This window comes from Drosophila virilis, chromosome X, assembly GCF_030788295.1.
Source record: "Drosophila virilis strain 15010-1051.87 chromosome X, Dvir_AGI_RSII-ME, whole genome shotgun sequence".
Lineage (NCBI taxonomy): Eukaryota > Metazoa > Arthropoda > Insecta > Diptera > Drosophilidae > Drosophila > Drosophila virilis.
Window position 1 is genome coordinate 17,243,729 of NC_091543.1, and position 25,755 is coordinate 17,269,483.

The following is a 25,755-nucleotide window of genomic DNA, read 5'->3' on the forward strand; positions in this document are numbered from 1 at the left end:
ACATTAAACTAGAAGCTTATAGTTGTGGCTAAGTGCCTAAACTGCTCCATGGAACGGGTTTGCCTTAGATTTGATGAGATGTAGTAAAAAATTTATTGCCATATCGATGGAGACGCTTTCGCTTGGGATTAGATTAGATGCTCTTTACAGCTGGCGTGTACAGTTTTAAACAAAAACAAATGGCAAGCCAGCAATTACATTGCATTTGCTAACTTACACATAAATATCGCCTTTCTATTCGATTTTCATGCACGCAATTAAGGCTCAAGCAGCCGTAAGGTTATTATTTCTTATTAATAAACTTTTTCAGATTGAAGTTTGAAATACTTTTCACATATATACACATGTATATACATATATATATATATATACATATATATATATATATATATTTTTATTTTATTTGTTTTATTTTATTAGACAACATTTCAAAAATGGCTTAAATGAGCTTTAATTATGCAATAATATTTCTTATAATCTTATCAGCTTGATTTCGGCTTTGATTTCAATGCTCTTAGCTGAAGCTGGGCAAGTACGCCCACATGAACTACAGCTTCGACTTCTTCGTCAACTTTGGTCAATGTCAGCCTCAAAACCAGTTCGAGCTTATCAACGGCGACATGCAGTTTTTGTTGTGCAACAAAATGAGAAACCAGTCAAGTGACAACATTTTGTCAGCGTAATGACAACAGCAACAACAAAAACAACAGCAACTGCGCATTTTTAGATACTCTTGAATTTATGTGCGCGTTCTAATTTTAATTGCCAATTTGTGGGCATAATTTGTCCATAAACCTTAATTAACGGCGAAAGCTAACAGGCGGCCAGCCAAAAGATGTCAAAATAAAATAAACACCTCCAATGTCGACAGCAAAAACAACAACAGGAACAACAACAACGAGAAAAGCTTGTCAAAGCCGGGGCATGACCCTGCGAGGCGCTCTATTTGTATTCAAATTAAATGGAGAAAAAACCAGCGAAAGAAAATCAAAAGACATTTATTGAAAAGCAGAAAGGCCACTTAATTATGCAAAAAACACATTAAATTTAAAAGTATTTAAATTTGTTTTTCCTCTTTTTAATATACACATTATTATTGAAGCAATTAAATTTATTTAGAATAAATTTATTACTGCTGCTTAGCCATGAAACATAAAATAACCCACATAAATTGCTTGTAGCATAGAAAAAGTTGAACAAACGCACGACTTTAAGATACCCTGAACTTTCGACCGATCGCGTCTTTGGCAGCGATATGATATAGCCGTCCGATCCGATTACACATTATCAGTAAGTTCCATTTAATGCCTAAAACCTGCTCCTGATCATGAATGCACATTCAAATATTTTGAAGCATGTGGTATGACCAGTCCACCTGCACTCACGTGCATTTACGCATGGCATACATAATGTATTCCCGGCATTTCCCTGCAACAAATGCACTCGAATGCGCAGCCAACGAAGCTGCCACAAAATCAAGTCAAAAAAATAAAAAAAAAAAACACATAAAAAAATCAAGAAAAAGGAATAGAAAATAAATAAAAAATAAAAAAAATAGTAAAGCATTATTCCAAGCGGACAACGTGGCGCATTGTTTAGATTTTTGGTTCGATTCCGAGCGACTTTTTGTACTGTTTGTGATTGTTTGTTATTTTGTGGTGCTTTCTATTTAAATACGTTTCGATTTTATTGCATTACGTTTTTTTTTTCCCCCCCAGCAAAGTTTTACAATGCGCCTCATCAAAATGAACAGAAAAATACAAATAAAATAAAAATAAAATAAAAAAAACGCTCGTTAAAAATGTTCAACACTTTAACAGCAGGTCGAACTAAAGCTGTTAAGAATACCCCAAGCCCCATTCCCCACGTTCCCCATTTCTATGCCACTTGACTCATTTATCCACTCGTGTGCCAGAGCTCCATTGTTTGGAGTCTCCAGTCCAGTCCACTCGGCGTAAGCCGCTTGGGAAAATCTATGCGCATCTAAATTCTGGCCATCGATTTGGCCGACGACTTGCATAAGTTTAGCATAAAATTTGCGTTTCTAAGCGGCCATAAAAGTGCTTCAACTTTTTTTTCTATATTTAATTCCATTTTTTTTTTCTCGTTTTGGGCGCTTAGTAAACACCTTATAAGCTTAATGTAATGTCGTTGAGACCGTTCGAATGTGCCTTTAAATCAATTAGCAGCCGCTTTTGTATATGCCACTCAATCAGATTTGTCGCATTGGGCATTATGTTTATTAAGTTTTCATAGTTTGGCTTTGTCTTTGCCTTTGCCTTTGCCAAATGATTCATTCCACGGATGACGCGCACATATTGGCAAATGATTCAATTTACATACTGGCTGGCTAAACGTGGCGGTGGCCAATTGGCTTTAACTATATTTGGCCAAGAAGCAGTAAATCTGACAAATCGTTTGTGTCTCTAGATCTAGCTACAATCAATGCGAATCATTTGTGGGCAAATAATTTATGTACAGGGTATGTAAACAATGCTGTATCGCTTTCTTAACGTCGCTTTCTTGCGTTCCTTTTTGACCAATAGAAAGCTGTATCGTCTGGTAGATAAAATACCATTATTTTTTTTTCCTTTCGAAGGTCTTCTTTTGTTTTGTTCTATGAATGCTCTCGCTTTGAAGATAGAAAGATAATAATATATATAATCCTTTTGCTATATAGCCAAGTCAGCTATCAGTCTACCGTACAAGAAAAGCGACTGCTGACAGTAGAGAAATATAGCGAGGCTTTTTGTCTCTTGGCCATGTTAATTGGCCATAATCATTGGCTGTGGGCCGGGCCAGTTGGGCGATATGAAAATGTAACAACAATCAATTGCGTTTGCGTATTCTAATTGCCGTTCAATTTTTCAAAGACAATTTTTCAATTGTTAATGCCTCTATGATTGATACTCTAATTGCTGCTCAGGAGCATACGGCGGCGGGCGCTGGTGCAATTGGAGCAAGTGCCTGCAGAGAATCAAATTGCAAGCGACAGGCAACTGGGCTGCAACTGGGCAGCAACTGGGCAGAAACTGGCGGCCAACTGGGCAGCGGAACACGTTTCCAGATGCATTTCGCTTGCGTCATTAAAATGAGCCTGATTTATGGCTGACCAGGCCCAACCTGGGGCAGCGGCTGGGGCTGGGGCTGGAGCTGGGGCTGGGGCTGATGCCCAGGCAAAGAATTGGCCGTGTTTCCACACTTTGGCTACCACTTGCCACAGACAACGCACATTTTCCCATCGTGTGGCAGGCGAGTAAACTATAACTATGACCACGAAGACAGGCCTACGATCCGGCTACAGCAACTGCAGCCGAGCTCGAGCCCAGAGTCTTCGGGTTATGGCAGCGGCTGCTGCCAGCGCATATCAAAGCGCAATATGTTGACTGCATTTGACTTCCCGGTAATTAGACGTGAATGCCAAGACGGGCAACCGTTGAAGGCGGCAGCGATGCACAGTGTTCGGCAGCCATTGAAATTATGATGAAATCAATTTTATATATATTTATATATTTTATATATTATAACAACAAGAATAATATTAATATTAATATTAGGGATCATTATTAGGGATATTAGGGATCAATTAATATTGGGGATCAGAACACACAATATTCAATATAACATATATATTTATTGGTTCTCTTTATTAAGCAATATCTTTTTATTTATATAGTATTTGTTATACATTTTTTATATATTTATTAATATATTGCTAAATATTTATTGAGATTGCAAAATAGGTAGATTGAACAAATATTCTCAACATAAGTATTTTAATCATCTTTAACCCAGTGTGGAAACGACAACGCCTTGATTAAGTGTTTCGAGTGTTTGACTGTGGCCTGGTCTTTTGATATGAAGTGCACCTGTTTCTAAGCCAAAGCGGCAGCCGCTGCCGAACAAAATCATAAAACGCCACGACGCGATGGCCACGCGCACCGAGGGCCACAGCTCCAACTGCAACTGCAACTCCATCTCCATCTACATCGGCATTGCCATGTCCATGGCCATTGCCATCTACGCTGCAGTTGCCGCGCTTGGATGTGGCAGCTTGTTACAACTGGTTGCAAGTTGCGGCGGCTGCGCTCGCTGGGCTGCTGCGCCGCGGGCTGCTGCCCTGGACCACCGACGAGCGGCTGCCGCTGCTGCTGCTGCTGCTTCTGCTTGTTATTATTGATGCCCAGCTCGAGTGCAGCTTCAGCTAAATTGCTGGCCTCATAATCAGGCGCAGGCCGTGTGTCTTGCTTGGTTTGTGTCTCGGCTTCAATCAGAGCCAACACTGGGCGACGCCGACGACGACTGACTACCGCCAAATATGGTCGCAAATAAAGCGCCAGTTGAGAATTCTGAGTGCCGGCAGCTGTACCTTTGGCTCGTAGGAGTAGGCGACAGGTGCAATTAACTGTGCGATGCAGCTTGCAGCTTGCAGCTGCCCCAGCTTTTGGCTGCAGGCTGTGATTTCCGCATGCCGCAGCCAATGCAAAACTTGATCAAATATGAACGTCATTTGCACAGATGAAGGGACTTTAAATTACATATTTTTGCATTCTGCGATGCGGTTATTTACTTGGAATATGTTTAAAAAAAAAAGAGAAGAACACACAAACCTGACATATTATATGCGCCAGCAATTGCATAACTTGGAAACTTGTTTCGTCCAAATACCTTTCATTCGTCATAAGCAAATCTTTACAACTGGCAGCTGCAATTATGTCCAAAGGATCTAGAATTTTACGTCTATGTTTGCCTACTTATAAGCAGTTCACAATTATTGCCAAATAGATCCTACAAACTAGCACAAAAGACCTGCAACTTTGTCTGATTGAAAAATACATTTTTAATTTCGCCGTTCTTCGCGATTTTCATGAATTCAAGCAGGGCTGTTTCTGAATTTAATTAACCTTCTCATTTTATCTTCTAATGCATTCGCTTCTCTGTTCTCTTGTACCATACGTAAATTAAGTTAACTACAATTTTTAGATACGTCTCACAAATGTGCTGCAAATGAATGAAAACAAGTTTTTTCAGTTCGCCCTTCTATGCGATTCTTATGAATTCAATAGGGTTTTATGGGGTTTTAGCAAAGCCCAAATGCTTAATTATTGTTTAATTTTTGATTCTAATTTGTTTTTTCTCTCTCTATCCTAGTTTTATTATTTTCTTCTTCTAATGTGTTCTTATACATATCTGGCGATAAATGAAGTGTGTAATTTTGTGTAAGTTCATATTACATAGGTATGCAAATGTATATAAAATAATGAGTTTTAAAGCAATTCAAGCCAGGCCATCGCCTATCTCCTACTGTCAATTTATTTTTGATCTACATAGACTACACTTCTTACCGTCCCCCATTTGCCTTGTAATGCTGTGCTTTATTCTAAGGGACTAATCAATCTCTCTCTCCCTCTTTCTTTCTTTCTGTCTCTTCCTTAGCGCTATTTTCCATGCAAAATAATGGCTCTTTTATCAAACATGTAGATGCATAAAATGTATTACATATTCATTAAGCTGAGCTATGCTAGTTATTCTCTATTAGCTGCCTTTGCATCTCACCTCACTTTGAGTCCATCTTCGTCGTTCATCGATCGCTTGTCACTGGTGTCAGTTCTCAGTGTCAGTCTGTGTCTCAAGTCTCAGTCTCTCTGTCTGAGTCTATGTTTCAGTTCTCAGTCTCAATTCCTGCTTATCGCTGCCGCTGATCACGCGCCATGTTGGCAGTTTTAATTATGTTGCTGCTGCTTTGCTAGAGCAGCCCGCCGCCACCTGCCCGCGCACCTGATCGTGCCTCTGCCGCTGACTCTGTTTCTGGCTAGGGCCAGCCAGGTCCTGTCTCCTGTGGAATGTTGACGAACTGCTGTCGCAATTAATACGCGTTGCTGCTGTCGTCACTGCCGCTGTCGTTGTTGCTGCCACTGCAACTGCTGCTGCTGCAACTGACAATGTGTGTCTTCACCAGCTGCCTCACCCCGCCCGCCTAGCCAGCCGACATTTACCACTCCCCAGTAAAGCTATTTATAGATTGCTTTGTCAGTTTTGTCCCCACGCTCTAGCCCCAACTCTTTCTCTTTCTCACTCTCTTGCTGCTGCTCTCTGTTCCTCTTTAGTGTCTTTTTTTTTTTTTTTTGTTGCTTAACCCTGCTGCTCAATTCCCCCGCTTCCGCACCACTCCACCCTTTTTTTACATGCCCCCCTAAGACAACATTATAATGAAATTATTTGTACTTTTGCTGCGTCGATGCTGACGTCGATGCTGACGTCGATGCTGACGTCGACGTTGACGTCGGCGCTGAAGTCGGCGCCGCCTGCTGCGCTCAATAATCGCTGCGTTTGTTCGATTTTTGCATCGCATTTAAGTGCACTTTGTTGTTGCGTTGTGGCCCCAACGGTAATGCGCCTGCCTCCCCACCAGCCGAGAAACCAACCCACCTCGTCGCCTCCACAACTCCCGCTGCCCCTTCTGCTGCCCCTGCCCTGGGCAACAGCTCAATGTAATTATTTCAAACTGTCTCTGACTGCCTCACTGCTTCCGCTGGCTGCCTATTTAGCCCGCTTTTTGCCTTACTGTCTCTGTCTCTGTCTCTGTCACTGTCCCTGTCTCTTTCTCTCGCTCTGCCTCTGGCACCTCCATTCGCCTTTTTCCACTTCTTCGACTTGTGCATTGGTTTTTCCTACTGGGTTTCCTTTGGTGCAAAGTTTTTCTTACGCTTGTTACATTTCTTGCCACTTTTTTGCTGCAGTTGCTGCAACACACTTGCCAATTGAGCAATGAGGGCCAAGCGACGCGTACACTTTGCATTTTCCATTTTCCGCTTTTCCATTGCCTGCGTCACTTTGCCAGCGGCTTTGGCTTTGGCGTTGGCGTTGGCGTTGGCGTTGGCTTTGGCTTCGATTTCAATTTCAATGCGAAATCAATAAATTCGTTGCAAGGGCCAAGTTAATTTTCGTAATTGGCATCTTAACAAGGTTATCAGCATTTGTTGCGATTTGCATCTGTTTGTCTCCCTCGCACTCTTTCTGTCACACTCTCTGTCTATCACTCGCCCTCTCTCTCTCTCTCTCTCTCTCTCTCTCTCTCTGTCTCTCTCTCTGTCTGGCGCTCACTGTCCCTTTCTCCGGCCGCTGGCCAACCCATTCGATTGCCGCTTTATCAATTATGCAGTCAGCGTTCGCTACATTTGAGCTGCACTGCCACGCCCCGCAGCCGTGCTGCACCTTTCTGCACCTTGCCTGCCAAACTGTCCACATCTCCATTAGCATCTAAATGTGAATCGAAAAACTTTTGGCTGTCAAATGCTTTGGCTCAACTAAATTTCATATTCGATTTTGTCTCCCTCTTACTCTCTCTTTCCCTGTCTCTGTCGCTCTCTTTCTCTGTCTCTGCATTTTAATAAAGTCTCTTCTATTTTTGGGACTTGTCTTTTTTTTTATCAAAAATAAAACTTAACTTTTACCGCATAAAATGGTCAACTCTTTGCCTCTCGTTCGCCGTTTTCAAACCCTGTTCCGTGCTATTGCGTATGTGGGCGCCACTTTGTTCATTTCTGGGTAAAGCTCTCGGCCTTACCCAAAGCGTGGTGCTCTTTGTCATAGGGTCCATTAGTTCATTTATGAAGAGTATGAAGGGAAAATTTAATCTGTAGTCGAGCGAGGAACCAGATCAAAATTGGTTGGCAAACTGGCTTAAAGGCCAGGTTTTGGTTAAATAAATTGAATGCGAGTGTGAAATGTGAAGAAGCATATGTGAAGCTATTTCCTTCTGTTTTATCTATTTCTAATTTATTCCCAATTAGTTGTACATTGCTTAATACCATTAACATTGCATAATAACTATAAATAAATAAGAATTCTTTCTACTACTTGATAAAAACAAGAAGATATTTCTATCATATTGTGTTATATATATATATATCATATTGGAAGTCCTACATACCTGAGACTTGTCCATATGCTAGGGTATACAAATTTCGTGGCTTATTTCTTTGCAGCATATGATGAATAAATTATATGCATGGAAATGCTTGTATATAAATATAAATATATAAGTATATATATACATATATTATATATGCAGCAGCCCAGACACCTGCACTTTATTTAAATCAAGTTCTTTTTGTTATTTTTATTTATTTTTTTTATTTATTTGTATATATTTTTCTGTATTATGGGTTTTGTTTTTTTAATTTATGCACATTAGCTACTTGGCTTTGCTTGGACTCGAGCCGTTTGCCCATTGTCATAAATCTTTTATCATTATTATATTAAAATATGTGTTGCATGTGTGTGTGTGTGTGTTTACTTTTTGCTCTCTGCAATGGATCTTTCTTTCTTTCTTTTTGGCCTAGGCATACTTTGGCACTTTGATGCATGGCCCCCCACACACACACATTCACACTCACACTCACACACACACACAGCTGCTGCTGACTAATGTGTGTGTGTGAGTGCGTTAAGTTGTCATAATGATTGACAACGGCTACGTGCCCTGGTTTTATAATAGTCAACCGGATTGAGAGGGCCAACTAGACGTCGTCGCTACGCTTACCGACCGCCCGACCGTCCGACCGCTTGACTGCCCGGCTGCACGGCTCCAGTGCGCCGACTGTCTTGGCCCAAAATGGATCAACTGCGGCCATGCTTTCCACTTATTTATGTTTTTAGTTATTAAAATATGCAGCAGGCACTTTGCGTACAGGTCGAGGGGCCGCATAGGTCCATCAATTGGATTGCGTATTTGGTATATGCCTAGTCAGAGCTGAACGAACGAGAGCTTAACTTGCGAATCGATCCAATAATGACTATATTTATAAGGGTTCCGGGCTCAATATTAGATTCGAATGCAGGCGCAAAATCTATTTAGGGCTTGGCAAAGTTAATTCAACATCTGTTGGGCAATAAATTGCATAAATTGTAACAGTCGCTGTGGACTCAGCCCGGCAGTCAAGACAAATATATATATTTGTAAATATATATATTTATATATATGTCCGTAAATATGTATGTATAGGAAGAAAAAAATAAAATGCCAGGATAATCAATAAACGAAATTCAATTTGCTGCGCCATTTGCGCAGACAGGGCGGCACACGACAACCCCACAGAACCAGAACCAGAGCCAGAGCCAGAGCCAGAGCTAGAGCCAGAACCAAGACCAAGGCCCAGGCCTGGAACTCCGTAGCCCCCTAGCCCAAGTCCATGTCTATGGCGTGGTGCCCGTGCTTATGTCTGTGCGCAAGCTACAGATTCTGGCACGCCCACTTGAACGCCCACGTGCCATAAAATGAGGCCGATCTAATGAGCGTGGCAGGATAAAGGGGGGGCAGAGAAGCGAAGCGAGGGCGAAGCCAGTTGACAGAACGTGGAGAGGTCGTGAGCCGTGAGCGATGCGTGACGTTCGTGTATTTTATCGATATTGCAATTTATTGTATTAGCCGGCAAAGGAGCGAAGAAGAAGGCGGCAGGGCAACAGGAGATGGAAGAGGACCTACTCGAGCTGAAGGCGAAACGTCTCTCAATAATATTTCTAGGCTATAAAGTGAAATATGTGTTAATTTGGAGCTGCCAGCCGCCCCCAGACACGCCCTCCACCCGCCCAAAAGGCAGTTATTGTTATAATGATAATATTGACATTGATAAGCGTCGCAAATTTATGCACAATTTGGCTAATTGATTGGCGCTGCCTCCACTGCAAATGGCAGCGCGGCACGCAGGCTGTGCCAAAAAGGAACACACACACACACACATACACTCAGATAAATTAGGTGTGACAGACAAGAGCTGATTGACCAGAGGAGAAATGAAAAAATATCTGATTTTTATAAAAACTTAACCCATTTTAAAACTTGACTTGCATTTTTGAGATTACCTTCAACAGAAATATATGTAAATATTTGATTTTCGATTAGGAATTAAATTTAAATTTCATAAAGTCTTAGCTGAAAACCCAAATATGAGCTCCCATGTTCAAATTTCGATTCTTAATCAAAGCGCAAATTTTATATTTATATAAACCAAAATGTAACTTTTATTTATTTTCCAAGTAGATCCTTCTAAGAAACTTAGGAAATGCTCTTTTAAATATTTTACTTTATTACATTTCGCTATATTTATACCTTGAACCCTCTTCTTCCTACGTCAAATGCATATATATATTCTATTTTAGAAACTATATGTCAACTTCGGTTACTCTAGCTCTTATTATTGACCAAAGTTGCGGAGTAGGTTATCGATTATCGGAAACAAACTCGATCTGCGCAGGCACTAGGAGCACCTACATCTAAAATTTCAATTTCTATAGCTTTTATATGTTCTGAGATCCTTGTGTTTAAACATACGGACGGACGGACGGACGAACAGACGAACAGACAAACGGACATGGCTAGGTCGACTCGGCTATTGATGCTGATCAAGAATATACATATATACTTTATGGGGTCGGAGATGCTTCCTTCTGCCTGTTACATACATTTGGATTTTGCACAAATACAATATACGCTTATACCCATTTTAAATGGGCTCAGGGTATAATTACGTGACTACATTTTTTAGTCGTCTGTGTTGGGATAAGCCATAATTTTTTAATATGTTTAAATGGGTTTACCTTTTAAAAGTTGGATGTGTAAAAAACAGTTAACATAAAACATAATGACACTGCATATATATGAATTTAATGTTGACTTTTTGTCCAATTGAAAATGGTTTTTGTTTAGTTTTTGCTTCGTCGTTTATAACAAATTGAAAAGTGAAAGTTTCTTAAACCAGTCCATAGGTTACGGTTTACAGGCAGGTTATTATTTATGAGGAAGCTGACAGATTTGAAGCTATCAGAAAATTGAAAATTGTGCCGGAGATATACATATATACATATTTATATCCTTTTATACTGTCCTGACTATCACAAGAGCCATGCTGATTTTCATCCTCTTTTTATTAGTGCTTTGTAATAAAATGTTTTGTATGTAAGTATGTATGCGAGCTTGTATGAGTGTACGTATTTACACATGCCAAACGCATATCTGATTCATTTTCTGCAGCGCTGCAAATTAAATAAAACCGTCTTGTAACATAAGCCCTCCTCCTCGATTAGGTAGAAATATCTTGTTTTAGCAATAAACTAAAATTTGTTAAATCTATCTCTCTCTTTCCATCTGGTCTTTTCTTTTGTTCCTACATAAAGTAACTCTCTTTTTCTTTTGTTCTTTCAGTTATGTGTTTAAAGTCCCGACTGGAGGCTTATTAATATTGAGTAAGTGCGTCTCTTTATACAGATATATAGAATATATATAGCATGTAGAATATTGAATCTATGTCAGACGTTAACACGGGCTATCTCTATGTCAGACGTTAACACGGGCTATCTCCTAGAATATATATTTAAAACGAGATAGTGCTTTGGGGACTTTTACTCCCATTATACCTGAACAAAAATCTAACTAGGACATTACTGTTCTTAACTTAATTAATTAGCTAGGGCTAGAAGAATGTGCAGTTTAAAAACTCGCAAGTTGCCGGCAAACTTTGTCAAAGGGAGGCGAACAAAATAGCAAAGAAAAGTTGAGTTAGACAACTGGCGAGCGGCAAGGAACGGCAATTCCTGACGGGGTTTCTAAAGGGTTGCAGCTAGAGGCGGGCAACCCAATTGCTTGTCCACTTGAAGTAAACATTTGATACACCTCAGACCCCGTCAACCATCCCGCTTTGCCCCTCCTGTTGGGCAGCCTGGCTAGTTGTTTACTTTTCCGATTGATTGAGCAGCGTTGGCGATGCCATTGGCCACGGCTGACTGGAGCCGAGACACCGCTAACTGGGATGCCACGGCACCATCAGCATCTCTGGCCAGCTGTGCAGCATTAAATGAAGCATAAAGTGTTGATGCGAGCAGCAGCTACCGCAGCAGTGGCGGCGTCAATGTCAAGTGCAAATGAGACGCCATCGTCATCGTCATCGTCATCATAGCCAGAAATCAAACATTGCCACGCCCACGCGCCCACTCAATATGTCCAGCGTGCCAGCCCTAAATGTCTGCGTAGAGCCGGCAACAAGGTCGGCAACGGAGTGCTGGTTGGAGGTGCGAGCAGAACGCAGTGGAAGTGAATGCTGAGCTTACCTTGCCGCTGGCTCCCAGAGATTTGCGTTCGGCTTTTTGACACAAATTGAAATCGAGTTACAAAAACGCTTAATTCAATAAAGACAACGACAACAACCGCAACAACAGCCACAACAGCCACAACAACAACAACAACAACAACAACAACAACAACAACAACAACAACAGCAGCAGCAATAACAGCAGCAACAACAACAGCACCAGCAATAACAGAAACGACAACAGAAAAAGTTTATAATAACAGCGGACACAAATTAATTTTGCAAGCCGTCGTTGGCGACACAAATTGCCGTGTCATGTCCAGAGTTGAGTTTTTTTTTCCTCTTCTTTTTCTTCATTTATTTTTTTTTTTTTTTGTTGATGTATTTATTATTATTATTTTACTTGCTTTCCAAGCCAGAGAGAGCATAATAAGTTGGTCATAAGGCTCGCCAGGTGAACTAAATAAGTAAATAACTGAACACATTTTAGTCTTAAAATTGTTTTATATTCAACAATGTGAGCGGGGTGAAGTCTCAAACTGAAATCTGTTGCCAAATTGAAGGAATCGACTTCAATTTGATTATTTTACTTAACATTTCTCATTGAGTCAATTGAAACTTAATGAGAGAAAGCTAAATATCGCTTCACATAGTATCAGAGACATAACACAAATAAATTATGTATAAATTTAACATTTTAAATATTGAGTTTTAGCGTATGTATAAATAAAAATAATAATTAATTAATTTTTTTTAAGGCATATAAGTACATATAAATTTTATCAAAAGCTTGTTATATCGTTGTGGTAGAGCATTCATAATTCTGTAAGCTGCATGCGGCTGCCACTTGTCGCCTTTTTTGTGCCACGCACCTGTGGCAAGCGTCAGTGGACGTTGATCGTTGTTCTGTGATCGCTGCGGTAATTACAAGCGACTCTCAGCTGCAGCCGCACTTTTTTTTTTTGTCTTCGGTTATTTGCTTTTTTGCTAGCGTTGTTGTTGCTGCTGCTGTCGTATTTTGGGGGAAGCGGCACAAGTAATTTCCACTAATTACGAGGCAATGAGTTGAGTAAAAGCAAAATACGTACGTTTGCAACTGCAACAGCAACTGCAACAGTTGCTTGCATCTGCATGGGGTGCCAATGGCTCCGAGCTGCTGCTGTTGCTGCTGCTGTGGCTGTTGAGCCTCGGCCATGTGGCTACCGATTGCTGCAGCCTGAGATATTTAGTGTTGGGCATGATTTGCGCTTTTGCGGCTGGCAAGTCAAAGTGCTAAGTGTTAGTCGCCGCGTTTTCATCTGCTGCTGGTTCCCTGTTTAACTTTATCCTCATGGTAAATTAAATTTTAAACATTCAACGGACGTTGGCAAAATCATAAACACAAATCAAATGAATTTTCATAATTGCATTTGACTGCCTTTCCGTTTTCTGCTGACGTCTGCCATTGGCGCGGCTATCCAACATGGGCGGCCAAGCAAGTGGGCGTGGCCAAGTCTAGACAGAAAGTTGTCACTGTCGCTGACGCAGATGTTGATGTTGATGATAAGCCTAGCCCTAGGCCTGGGTCTGGCCCTGTGCCATATGATGAGACGGCTGTTTGAGTGCCTGAACGGAAAGGCGGAAAAGGTGCAGGATTTGGCTTGAAGTGTGGAACGGGTCTGGAAAATGAAGTACATTGATTTAGCGGTTCCTGCTCTAGTTGAGGGTAAATCAATGCCAAAGTGAAATAGTTCCTACCCATATATGCTGCAAATAGTAAAGCTTGAATTTGTGAGAATTAAATGAAATATTGCAGGGGTGAGAAAGAGAGAGAGAGAGAGAGAGAGAGAGAGAGAGAGAGAGAGAGTGAGTGAAAGAGGGGAAGTTTAATAAGAGGCCGACAAAATGATGGAGAATGCAAAAGAACTATATTATATAACTGAAAGAAAACCAAAAATATATAAAAATCAAGATATTTTGTATTTCTTTGTGTGCACATTTTGCTGAGTTAAATCCTTTTTTGATTTTAAGCCCAAGTAATCAATTCTTTACATAAATCCCAGTTATTTTCCAACTGCTTGACTTTGTTCTTTGAGCTAACTGGCCTGTTTTTCTGTGTGTCTGTCTTCTCGGTTTTTTCTTTGCTTGTCTTTTTGCATGTTACTCATTTTGATGCCTTTTACAGCTCATTTGTACTTGTGTGCATAGCTGTTACCCTTGCTCCTCTGTCCTTGCATCTCTTATGATTCAGAACGCTTGCCATATGCCTTCGACATATGCTAAATCCTTCCGGCTGCACACACACACACACACACGACAACTATTACCTTGGCATGGTCACACCCATATGCAGATACATTTGTATCCATGCAGTTGCAGCTCTTGTGTTGCTCCCAAAAAATTTGTGTGCTATTTTGCATTTGCTGATGTTTTTGCCCCTTTCATTTTATTTTTCTTTTATTTTGTAAGTTTTTCTTTTTCTACACTTTTTTTTTTTTTGTCAATTTCACGCTCTATTTGTGAGGTTTGCCATTTGCCTTTGCCTTTTGTTTGATTTGGTTTTTGTTGGCTCGCTCGTTTTTGTTTTCGGTCCAATCTTTGATATTTTTGTACTTTTGACCAATTTGCAGCGCACAATGCAAACAAACAAGCACTAAAAACACACATACACACGCACTAGTACGTATGGACACATATGCGTGTGCCTGTGTTCGTGTGTGTGTGTGTGTGTTTGTGCCACATGATTGGCAGCTTTTCAATATGGCGCTAATTGAGTTTTTAATTGTTTGACTTTACACGTTATGGCCCTTTTGTTTCAATGTGTCATTCGATTTGCTAGTGCCACGCTTCATTATGTTCTTGTTGTTCCTATTTAAACTATGATTATTCATATTTTTATAATTATTATTTAGTTACTTGTTTATTGTTATTGTTATCTGTCTGAATGCAGGCCAAAGATGATATCGCATATCCCGATGTAGACGCCACTTTGAAGCCATGCAAAAGCTTTACCAAAATGGAAGATAGAACTGATGAGGGGGGCTTTAGTAAGGTTGTTGTGGGATCTTTTTAGTGGAAACAAGCTCCAAATGCCACATTGCAACGGCAGAGGTGAGATGTGGAGGAATTACCCTCCACCTCAGCTCAAAAATGTATTTATTACCATATTTTAACAAATATTATTTATTTTATTATTATTATTAATTATATTATTATAAATATTGTTATTATCATTATTATTATTATTATAATTAATATTAGTAATATTACTCAAATCATTATTTTTATATTTTTGCTTACGCCTTTTGGCCGCTTTTATTAAGATTATTCACTTTCGCGCAGCAGCATTTATAATTTGATCCCATTGAAGCACAACGACAATGACAGCTTTGAGTACAATCAAAACGCCTTCCCTGCGCACAGCTGCCGCCGATGCCGCACTCTCACTAGTTCAACCCCCTCTGCAGTGGTTCGGCAAAACTCGTTTTAATGGCCCTGGCATCAGGCATCGGGCATCGGGAATCAGGCATAATGGCAGACTCCAGTCTCCAGTGTGCAGACCCCGGATCGAGCTGCCAACTCGAAGCTCGGGCTTTGACTCAGGGTTCGATTGAGGCTCCGTTATTGCCAGCTTCGCACAGAACGTCAGTCAAGTTGAAATAATTTTAATTTAGTTGCTGGTAAACTATAAACAGGCTCTCGCCAGTCCCTGCCTCTGCTGCTGCTCCTGTTCCCCAACGCTCACCGATGCCGCCACGTAAAGGGGTCCTGGTCCTTGGCCTCGGGCTGCGTTGTCGTCAGCACTTTCCATTGATAAGCGACACGCACTCGAGCCCAAGCCAAACCGACCCCAGCTCGAATCGGGACATACGATTGTAGCTGAAGGGTGACGGTGACGATGACGATGACGATGTGGATGAGGATGAGGATGCCGCGTCATGTGGCGATTTATTCAAAGCAAAGCGAATGGCGCAACAATAACAACAAAAACTGATTTGTGAAGCCTTTTTAGGCTTATCTATAACGAACCACAAATACTCTGCCTCTTAATATGATATGCCTAAAGAGAAAAGCATATGTATTGTTTTCATACTGACCTTATTTCGGCATCAGTTGAAATTCTTTGAGATCTCTTGAGAAATTCCACGACGAATATTGAATACCCTTGCAGATATATGGCTTATGGCTTAGCAGACATGTGAGAAGAGTGTAATAAGTAATCGCTCACTTTGGTCCAAATATATTAAAGAATCGAATGTTTCAAACCTGTTTTATAAATAACAGCTTTATGATACAATAGACCGATATTGATAAGCCAAATAACAGAAATACCATTATGGTATAGGTGTATAGTTGATAGACGTACTATAGCTATATCAGATCATCTGTTGAATCTGAACAGGAATATGTATACTTAAACGAATCTGGAGCATTTCTTTTATGCATTACACGATTGATTTATAATACCCTCAATAAGAGTGTAATAAAGTCAAAAACAATTGTTTTCTTGGAAGATTTTTTTGGATTTCAATTCTATGTACAAATATGTTAAGGTAATACAAAACATTACAATTTAAATTAATTTTTTGTTTTTAGCCTTTTCTCTGATTTCTAGACCTAAATTGTAGTACCAAAAAGAGCGTATTTTCTTATAGTATTGCAAATGCCTGTCATGAACCTGATACCCGACTGGCCATTCCCAAATTGACATATTGTAATGCCGCACCCCTGTTGACAGGGCGCTGGAGTACATGAGCGCGTCGTCATGGAGCAGTGGGGCCGCGTTGTTGTCGAACCGGTTCCTAGCGCCCGGGCCTTATGTAAATATTTTGGAGTATAGTGCGTTATTGAGGGTTGGGAAGGGGGGAGACTTGATTGGGGGACGACTGCCGTGGTCAATGCAATATCTTAATGGTCAAAGACGCTAGCTGGCCAAGGACATGGCGGCTGCCAGGATGGACGCTCATATTTCGATGTTATTTATGCGCCGGCCCGTTATTAAAAATATTTCTGTAGCCGCTGCTGCTGATGGAAAGCTGGTCAGGGTCGTGCCAGCCAACAGCTCTACCTGCCACACAGGTAGTGGCAGTGGCAGCGCAGTGGCTGGGACAACGGCACAGATAGGGGCACAGATACAGATACAAGCTCGAGCAAAAGGAAGAGGCAGCGAAACCGCAACCTGAACGTCACATTGATGCCACGACCCGCTATGCACCCTGGTCTCCTGTCTCTGGCACCACGCCCAGACCCGGCCTGCCTCGCAGCCTGGCTGCAACATTATACTCTTGCCTTTTTCTTTTTGGAAGAGCGCTTCATCGTCGTCGTTTTCTTGGTTGTTGTTTAATTTTTCAGTTGGTTGCAGTTTGGTTTTTATGCTCCTGCCATGCCATTCCCCCCACCCTTCACTTGCCTTAACACCCTCACTCTGCTGTCTTACCCTGACGCTTTAGCTGCAGTGTCGTCCTGCTCCTGCTGCTCCTTGTTGTTGTTGTTGTTGTTATTGAAGAGGTTTTAAATTTCCAGCCTGATACTTTAATTCAGCCGGGCAAAAGGCGTCGTTCCAGCGCCCTCTGTGCCCCGATTTTGTTTACTTTTATCGGTTCTACTACTATATCGGTTTCTGCTGCTTCTTCTAGCTATGCTCTTTCATTATATTGTTATTGCTGTTGTTGTTTTTGTTGTTGTGCATCGTGTGCAGTTTTTAAGATTTTTTTGCTATACACACATTTTTTATTGCTGGTCTGCGCGAGGTCTTGCCCTGAATCCATCCTTCAAATACATATACATATTTGAATATTGCTAACAATAAAAAAAAATCCGCCAGCCTTTGCAATTTGTCGAATATTATACTGTGTCAACCAAGAGCTGATATCAAAATCTCTGCCTCGCCCCTAGCCCTTCCCCCCCCCCCCCCCCCCCCCCTTGTAAACTGCAACTGACATTTTAATAAAGATTTCGTGGAATCCTTGACAAAAATTAATTCGTTGACCTGCCTCAAAGCTGGGGACACACACACACACGCACACAAAACGCAGCAACCATTTTGTTGAATATTGTTTATGCTCTTGCACAGTTAATTAACTTTTTAAAAATATGCGAGTGCCAAGGAATATGGCGAAAGTTGAGTCAATAATAATAATATGATTATTGTTTGATGTCACTTGGTGTCAGTTTGCCTTACATTCTTCAAATTGTGTTGTTTCTCTCTCTCTCTCTCTCTCTGTTTCTCGCTCTCTATCTTTTTTTTTGGTCTCAGCCTGTTTGCCATGCTGCTAAATGAAATTCATTTTTAAAGCATATTTACTTTTATTCGTTTTAAATTTAAATTGTATCCAAATTGTAGCTCTCTTACACACACACACACACAAGCACACACACTCACACTCACACTCAAACATACACTCGCACACTGACAGTAGACAATTTCTTTTGATATCACGCATTCGCCGCGCAAACGCTCATCGCTTTAGTTTATGCAATTTTCAAGCATAAATATTTTAAATGACTCTTACAGGCAAATTTTTGTCGCGTTTTAAGCTGCCGCTCGCTGCGCTACACATGGCAGGGCATAACAACTTGCAGCTGCAGCTGATGTCACAGTTAAATACATTCACACATATATTTATTTATATTTGATGTATTTATATAGACATGATTTCCTTAGCATTATCTTTTAACAATTTAATTTTAATTTCCGCACATGATTTAATTATTTTTTAATGGTGTATTGCGACCGATCCGTGCACAAAATGTTAGGTAATGCGTATTAATGCTGTCGCTTAAAATGGCAGCTCGCCAGCCGCATTAAGCGTTGATATGCCAGGTGTGCCATAGGAGTAATTATGTCAATATATCAAACCTGCGTATAAATATGTGTATGCAAATGAGCAATGACAACTTAAAGGCGACGGCTGCACATCAATAACAGCTCTGATGGCGGCATGGGGTGTATGTATACATGTATGTATGTATGTATGTATGTATGTATGTATGTATGTAGATACATGTGGCAGCAACAACAAAATAACCGTTGAGATTAAATGCAGCGTAGCTGCCATTAACAATGATTACCCGAAAGCCGATTCCCAATAATTAAATGTGCAACAGCGCGCAATTTTTAATTGCAGGCCGCAAAAAGTGCGTCAGTCACTTCGTTGCCGTAGCCTCGCCCCCGACAATTCACCCGCCCGTCCGGGCCAATTCGATTTTGCACTGTCTGTGCGCTTGGGTACGTGTTCGTGTCCATGTCCATGTCCATGTCCATGCCCATGTCCGGATCCATGTCCATGTCCGTGTCCGGCACCCACGCGAGCGAGGCCTCAAACCGTGCGCATATCAAACATGTTGATTCTGATTTTAATTTATTCATATTTATGCAAAAGAAGCAACAATTTTGCTAGCATACTTTTTGGCGCAGCTGCTCTCATGCTTTTTCTTCTTCTTGCCGTTTTTATTGCGATCCCTGTCTGTGAATGTACATGTCTCTGTGTCTCTGTGTGTGCGTATGAGCTTATTATTTCCAACTTTAATATTTATTAAGCCGCTCGCAAACACAAGCCCATGCTCAAGCGCACACGCGCATCTGCTTCTGGTCAGCCATCATCTCTCATTTCTCTGAGTGTAATGAGAACCGGCTTAAATGCAGATCACGTGAAGATTGTCACCTTCAATATGATGTGTTTCATCTGCAAATTTTGCGACTAACAATATTTTGTAGATACTTGACACAAGCTCGATTCTTTTCTTAGATGCAGCTTGTCCAAATCTGATTCGCAAGAGTGGTTAGATATTTTGTAACTTTTTTTTGAGATGTTTTAACTCAAATTAGACAGGGGTTTGAGCTTTTGTAAGATAACTAATTTTATTGAAGTTTTAAATACTCAAACACGTACCAAAGCACGCTGGCTGACACGATTAAACTATCATCTAGAGGCCATGAACGACTACGACTTTTTCTTAAAGGGATTTATGTTTTTGTGTAAATTTATGCAGCTGGCAATAGACTTCTCCGACTCATGAATTATATATATATATTCTTGCTCGTTCAAGATATCGATGACTTTCGACATATGCTTGTCAACATAAAATATCGATAACAAACTCCAGTTTGCATACAGTTTCGCCTAATATGGAAGGAAACTGAGCTGAAGAAGAAATTAAAATTTCGATTGAAATTTAACTAAATGATTCCTTGATAACAACTCAATTGAAATTATGCAACAATTTCCTTGGTTGCAGCGCGCTTTACGAATGAAAGTTTTTGCTTTTGCATTTATTCGATTTGTATTTATTTATTTATTTATTTATTTTTTTTTGTGGTAACAAACTCTTGCTGTCTCTATTGTTGCTGCAGCTGCTAAAGCAAAACATTTAGTCTAGCTTACTTTCTAAAAGCCGGCAGCAGCAACAACAACAGCAACAACTACAAGAGTAGCAACAACAACAAAGAGTTGTGCTTCCGGCGGGCAGATTGCTGGTGTAGGTTTTCTTTGAACGCTGCTGTTGCTGTGGCCGTTGTTCGGCATGAACCCAATTATGAATTATTTGTAATTTTATCTTTAAGTATGTGGCATAAAAATTATAATTTTGCGGCAAGAAACCCCACACAGCGCAGTAACAGCTCTTGTTCTTGGGCCCTTAGAATATAAAGTTCTGCAATCTCAGCATTAAAATTTATTAAAAATAAATAAACCAGACCATAAACGCTCGCAGGCGCAAGCCACCCCGTCCACCCCACAACTGTCTCAGTTGTGTGTCTATGTGTGTGCGTGGTGCAAAGGCATTTCAACCACAGCGCAGCAAAGGGATCAGGCTCGGCCTGTGGTGGCTCAGGTTGTTCTTGAGGCAGTTGAAGACGCTGCCTTGTTGCTGGCTACATCTTCAGGCTGGCCCAACCGCAGCCCCAGTCGCGTCCCGCTGCTGCTGTTGCTGCGTGTCGTGTGAATGGCACCAAAGTGGACGCTTCAGCATGCACGGACGCCACTTGGAGGCGGTGCAAAAGGAGCGGCAGGAGTCAGAAGCCCGAGTCCAGACGCTGATAAACAGGAAGTCATCGTCGCTGCCAACACTTCAAGCTGTGTGTCGAGTGGGTGGTGGCTGCTGTCAGGTGGGTGGCTGGGTAGCTGGATGGATGGGCGGCTGGGTGGCCGGGTGCGCCATATGCCATGTGCATTGCCATTGTCCCAGGCTCATCTTGATTTGGCTCGGCGCGACTCAACTGAGGCTCAGCTCTTCTTGGCTTTTATTCATAAAATAAATGAAGCATTTAGCCAGTCGTTGCCGGAGTGAAGCTGCAGGAGTCGGCAGACGGAAGGCAAGCAGCTGGAGGGCATTGGACATGATGCTGAAATGTGGCTGAGTGCAGTAACTGACTGACTGGCTGACTGACTGAGTGACTGACTGATTGACTCACTGATTAACCGTTTGTCGCTCAACTGACAGAAAACCATGTCAATTAGCACTAGCCTTCCCTCTCTCTCTCTCTCTGCCACTCTCTCTCTCTCTCTCTCTCTCTCTCCCTCTCTCGTTGACGTTATGCCCACAAATCCACATCTGACTGCCCTGCTGTCTTCCTTCGTCAAACTCAGTTTTAACTTTCTGCCGTATCTCAGGTATTTCCGGATAGACTACATTGGTGGGTATTTACTGTAACGCTGCACCGGATCAGCCAATTTTCATTTGTTGCCCACCTGACGCATGTGAAATGCGTTTATTTTCTTAATTTTTGCTCGATTTTAAATTTTGGCTTAGGTTAAGGGCGGACACGCCAGAGTTGCGACTGGTTCACAAATTAGATTTCAGTTGCTATGTAAAAGTTTTTGGCAGCTGAATCCGCACAAGGTAATTATAAATAGCTGCCTGGGACCGCAGTCTCTTGACTGGCTCCACTGCCTACGTGCGACCGTGTGTTATGTGTGTGCCATGTGTGTGCCAGTGTGTGTGCCGGTGTGTGTGCAAAAATGAACTGGAAATTATTTTACATGCTGCTCAAGTGACTTGCGCTTGTTTTTAATTAGTTTGTGGCGCAGTAACCAGGAGCTGCTCAGACAACCTGGACATCAGTGCAGGTGTGTGCAGGGTGTGTGCATATGTGTGTGTGTGTCTAATTTAACCATTTTAATTGAAAACCGCAAGTGACCGACAAAATATTTTTGCAATTTGTAAAATGTTTAGCATAATTTAGTGCAACATTTTCCAACGAACTCAGATCAAGGGTTAAACGGACGAACAAAAGAAACGCCCAACCGCTGGGCAATCGAGGAGCAAGTGGAGGGCAAATCTCCGACCCGGCTGCTGCTTTAGCAAGGCTATCTTTAACATCATTTCCAAAAATTTAATTTTACTACATTAAATCGTCGACATTTTAGAGATTTAATTAAGTTGCATCTAAAGGCCTAGGACGTAATGTAATTTTGTAAAATATATAAGCCGGAAACTGTGAGATATTTAAAGTGTTTAACAAATTGCCTGTTAACTTAATTAACCTAATGTTGACCAAATTCTCAGTAATGAGTGCTAAACTAACCTAATACACAATCGATGTCAAATAGTTTTGTATGCACACACTTATACTATTTGCATATGCCTATGGCCAATTTGTGTTTATTTTGTCATCTCAGTAAAATATTGAGAATACAGATTTTACAGATAGATACAGCAATTATTGTAGCCAGGATAAATCACACTGAATGGAGACTTTGATTTGGCTTTTATTCGTTAGCTTACCCTTATAATTCCCAACCAGTTAAGGCTTCGATTGGACAAAGATATTATTGAAATAGTTACCTGTGCAGACAATTCTCTCACTCTTCGATGCTTATCCCTTATTGTTTTTTGGTTATTGCTCACTCAGATCAAAGAAAAATAAAAATTATGAATAATATTAGTGTGGAGATAAATATTCAGCACAAAAGACACAGAGTTGGTCTTGGTAATATAAAAATGCATACGCAGAAGACTACATTGAGTCATATGATACATGGGGTCAAAGTAAAATGCTTGTTGCATTTATAATCTTTCTATTATAATGATCTATTGTTTGGTTTAAAGTAAAAGGCAAAATAATTCGAATAAAACTAATAAAATGAATCTGAATAATTCACTAATAGTTGGTTACTGGACAAGTTTCGTTCAGTTTTTTTAGTTTTTAATATGTGTATTAAAATGCATAAAATACATTCGTTGACACTTGCTTTGTCCCCCATCAATAAATAAATAAATGAAATAAACAATTAAATGCCCCAAAATATCAATCACATAAATGTGATATATTCGCCGTTTACTGCAGTCGCTGGCCATTCGCATTTCAAACGCTTGACCCGGCCCCTGCGTAGCATGGCATTAATGTGCGATGTTTCTGCCACAAGCACACACACATGCACACACATAACACCACACACACCACAAAGTGGGGGACAAGGGCGGCAAATGTTAAAATTTGCCGTCATTAGCGGGCAACGGTTGATGGTCATTTGTATTTGTTGGTAGCTTTTGGCTGGACATGGAATGGTTAATGTCACGCCTCGAATTTCCGCACCTTATAAATGTGTTCGTTTGAGTTTCATTTTCGACAGACCCAACACTAAGAGTCATCATGATCGCACGGCCAGACTGAGGCTGAGCTTCTGCAGCGGCTGTTGAACAACGTTTTTCACTTCCTTTCGCCACTTAATTTCAGTTTTATTATCATACTGTTTTCTTTTGCTTTTTTTACTCATGTTTTTGTTGCCAATGAAATTAACCCAAAAAGGCGGCGATTAAAAAAATATAGAAATAAAAAAACAAGCGCGCAAAATTGCAGCGCGCCTCAATATATGTGGAACACCGGAGCAGACGGACGGGAAGCGGCAGGTTAGAGGCTGGATAGCTTTGAGCCGTAAGCCTAACCAACTGGGACAGTAGTCAACACCTCATGCCGTGTTAATAAACCATCAATAATGCAGCCGCCAGGCAGTAGCCGGCCACACGGACCGAGGCCAGCGCGGATTTGGCAGCGGAATCTGAATCGGACTCGAAGTCGGACTCCGATTAGCGCCAATGTCCGATGCAGACCTAAGCCAAATGAAGCGTGGCAAATGCGTCGATTTATTTTCTATACATATCAAAATTGGCGGCTGTGCAACAAGCAGCAAACGGCGAGCAGCAGCGGCGCCCCCTCGACGCGTCCACACGTCGCGGCAGCGGAAGACAAACAATTTCTTGGAATTGATTTCTTGCGGTTTTTGCGGCATGTAGCCCTAAAAATGCCAAGCCAAGGCACTCAAAAGAGCTCCAGAGCGGTCAGTGGACAGGGGGCAGCGGACAGAGGGGCGGACAGACTGGTGGGCTCTCTCCAAGAATTTCAGACAGCTGACAGCTGGGAGCTGTGGCAAAAGTGGCACTGGAAGTGGCTTATTGCATGTGGTTAGAATCGAGTGACTGCAATGACTACTGGCAACAAGCGGGAGCGTTATCGATATCTGATATTCGATAGCTTAAATGCTACCACATATCTTGAATGGGTGCAAGAATATTTGATATTCTAAGGCAGCCTCTTCATACATATATCGATTTCTATTCATTGAGCAATATATTTGATTAGGAGGGGGTTGATATATTTCAGAATAGAAAATATGCGGATGCCTTTTTATCGATAAATATCGATCAGTTTATATGGAAATGTATGAGAGAATGTTTATACATCAACCACGCTAGCTTTTAATCTCATAATGTAATCGGTGAATTCATAAGAATAGGTTTATATCGATAGCCTTACAATATTATTTCGATTCTTCAGTGAGCAAGTCATCAGTTTTTATGGACAGCAAATGGGCTTAGGCTCAAAACTATCAAAACTATTATTATCATTATTTACCAAGTCGATGACTTTTGATCAATAATTAGAGGGAACTAAACTTAATATTCAGACTAATTCTATTCAGAAATTTAAGTTATCGATAAAATTTGATCGGTATTTAAAGGGGAAAAGCTCCAAATATTATTCTCTTTTCCTTTCTGAAATATACGGTAATCGATAACTTTTGATCGACAGTGATAAGGAATTAGTCATTATTAATTTGAAGGTTCTTCAAAAAAAGGTTTCGAGAATATTAAAAAAAAACAATCGATAAATTGTAATCGAGTATAAATGAGTAGCAGTTTCATCCAAACATGTGTATCTATTGTTGATTTTCTTATGGGAACGACAAAACACTATTATCGATCAATTAATTGTAAGCTCATAATTAAGTTGTAAATTTGTCTTGCGTTAATTTGTTTATTTGGCAATCCACCAAACTCAGTTGTTGCAACTTAGTTGCCCAACACTGGCAACTGGCGCTAGCGGCAGGCGCTGCCACATGGCGGCAAAACTGTCAATCAATCAGAGCTCGCTCGCTTGGCAACGGCAACAGATTTGCTGACAGACTCAAATTCCCATACAGCTGATTTTTCTCACAATAATTTGTAGTACCCGCTAGATTTTGTTTTTGCCAGAGACACCTGTGCGCGGCCCAGTTAGGCGCAGACAAGCGGCCAAATATGAGACTGCCGCAGCAGCAATAGCAGCAATAGCAGCAACGGCAGCGGCGGCAGCTCCATGGCTGGCCATAAATCTGTAGACAACTTTCCAGTTGAGTGCTTAACAATTTTCAACACGCGCAGGCCACAAAGAGCCAGCCACACCTGAGCTGGAGCTGAGAGCTGCTCGCTG

General features: G+C 41.1%; 1 long non-coding RNA gene across 1 annotated transcript in view; it reads left to right on the forward strand.

The window, feature by feature from the left end:
• The window catches only part of LOC138911177 (uncharacterized), a 124,931-nt gene extending 113,671 nt beyond the window's left edge, over positions 1-11,260 (forward strand). The window contains exon 4 of the long non-coding RNA XR_011416553.1: positions 11,204-11,260. This is a non-coding gene — a long non-coding RNA (uncharacterized lncRNA). The remainder of the gene's footprint in view (positions 1-11,203) is intronic.
• The last annotated feature ends 14,495 nt before the right edge of the window (positions 11,261-25,755 follow it).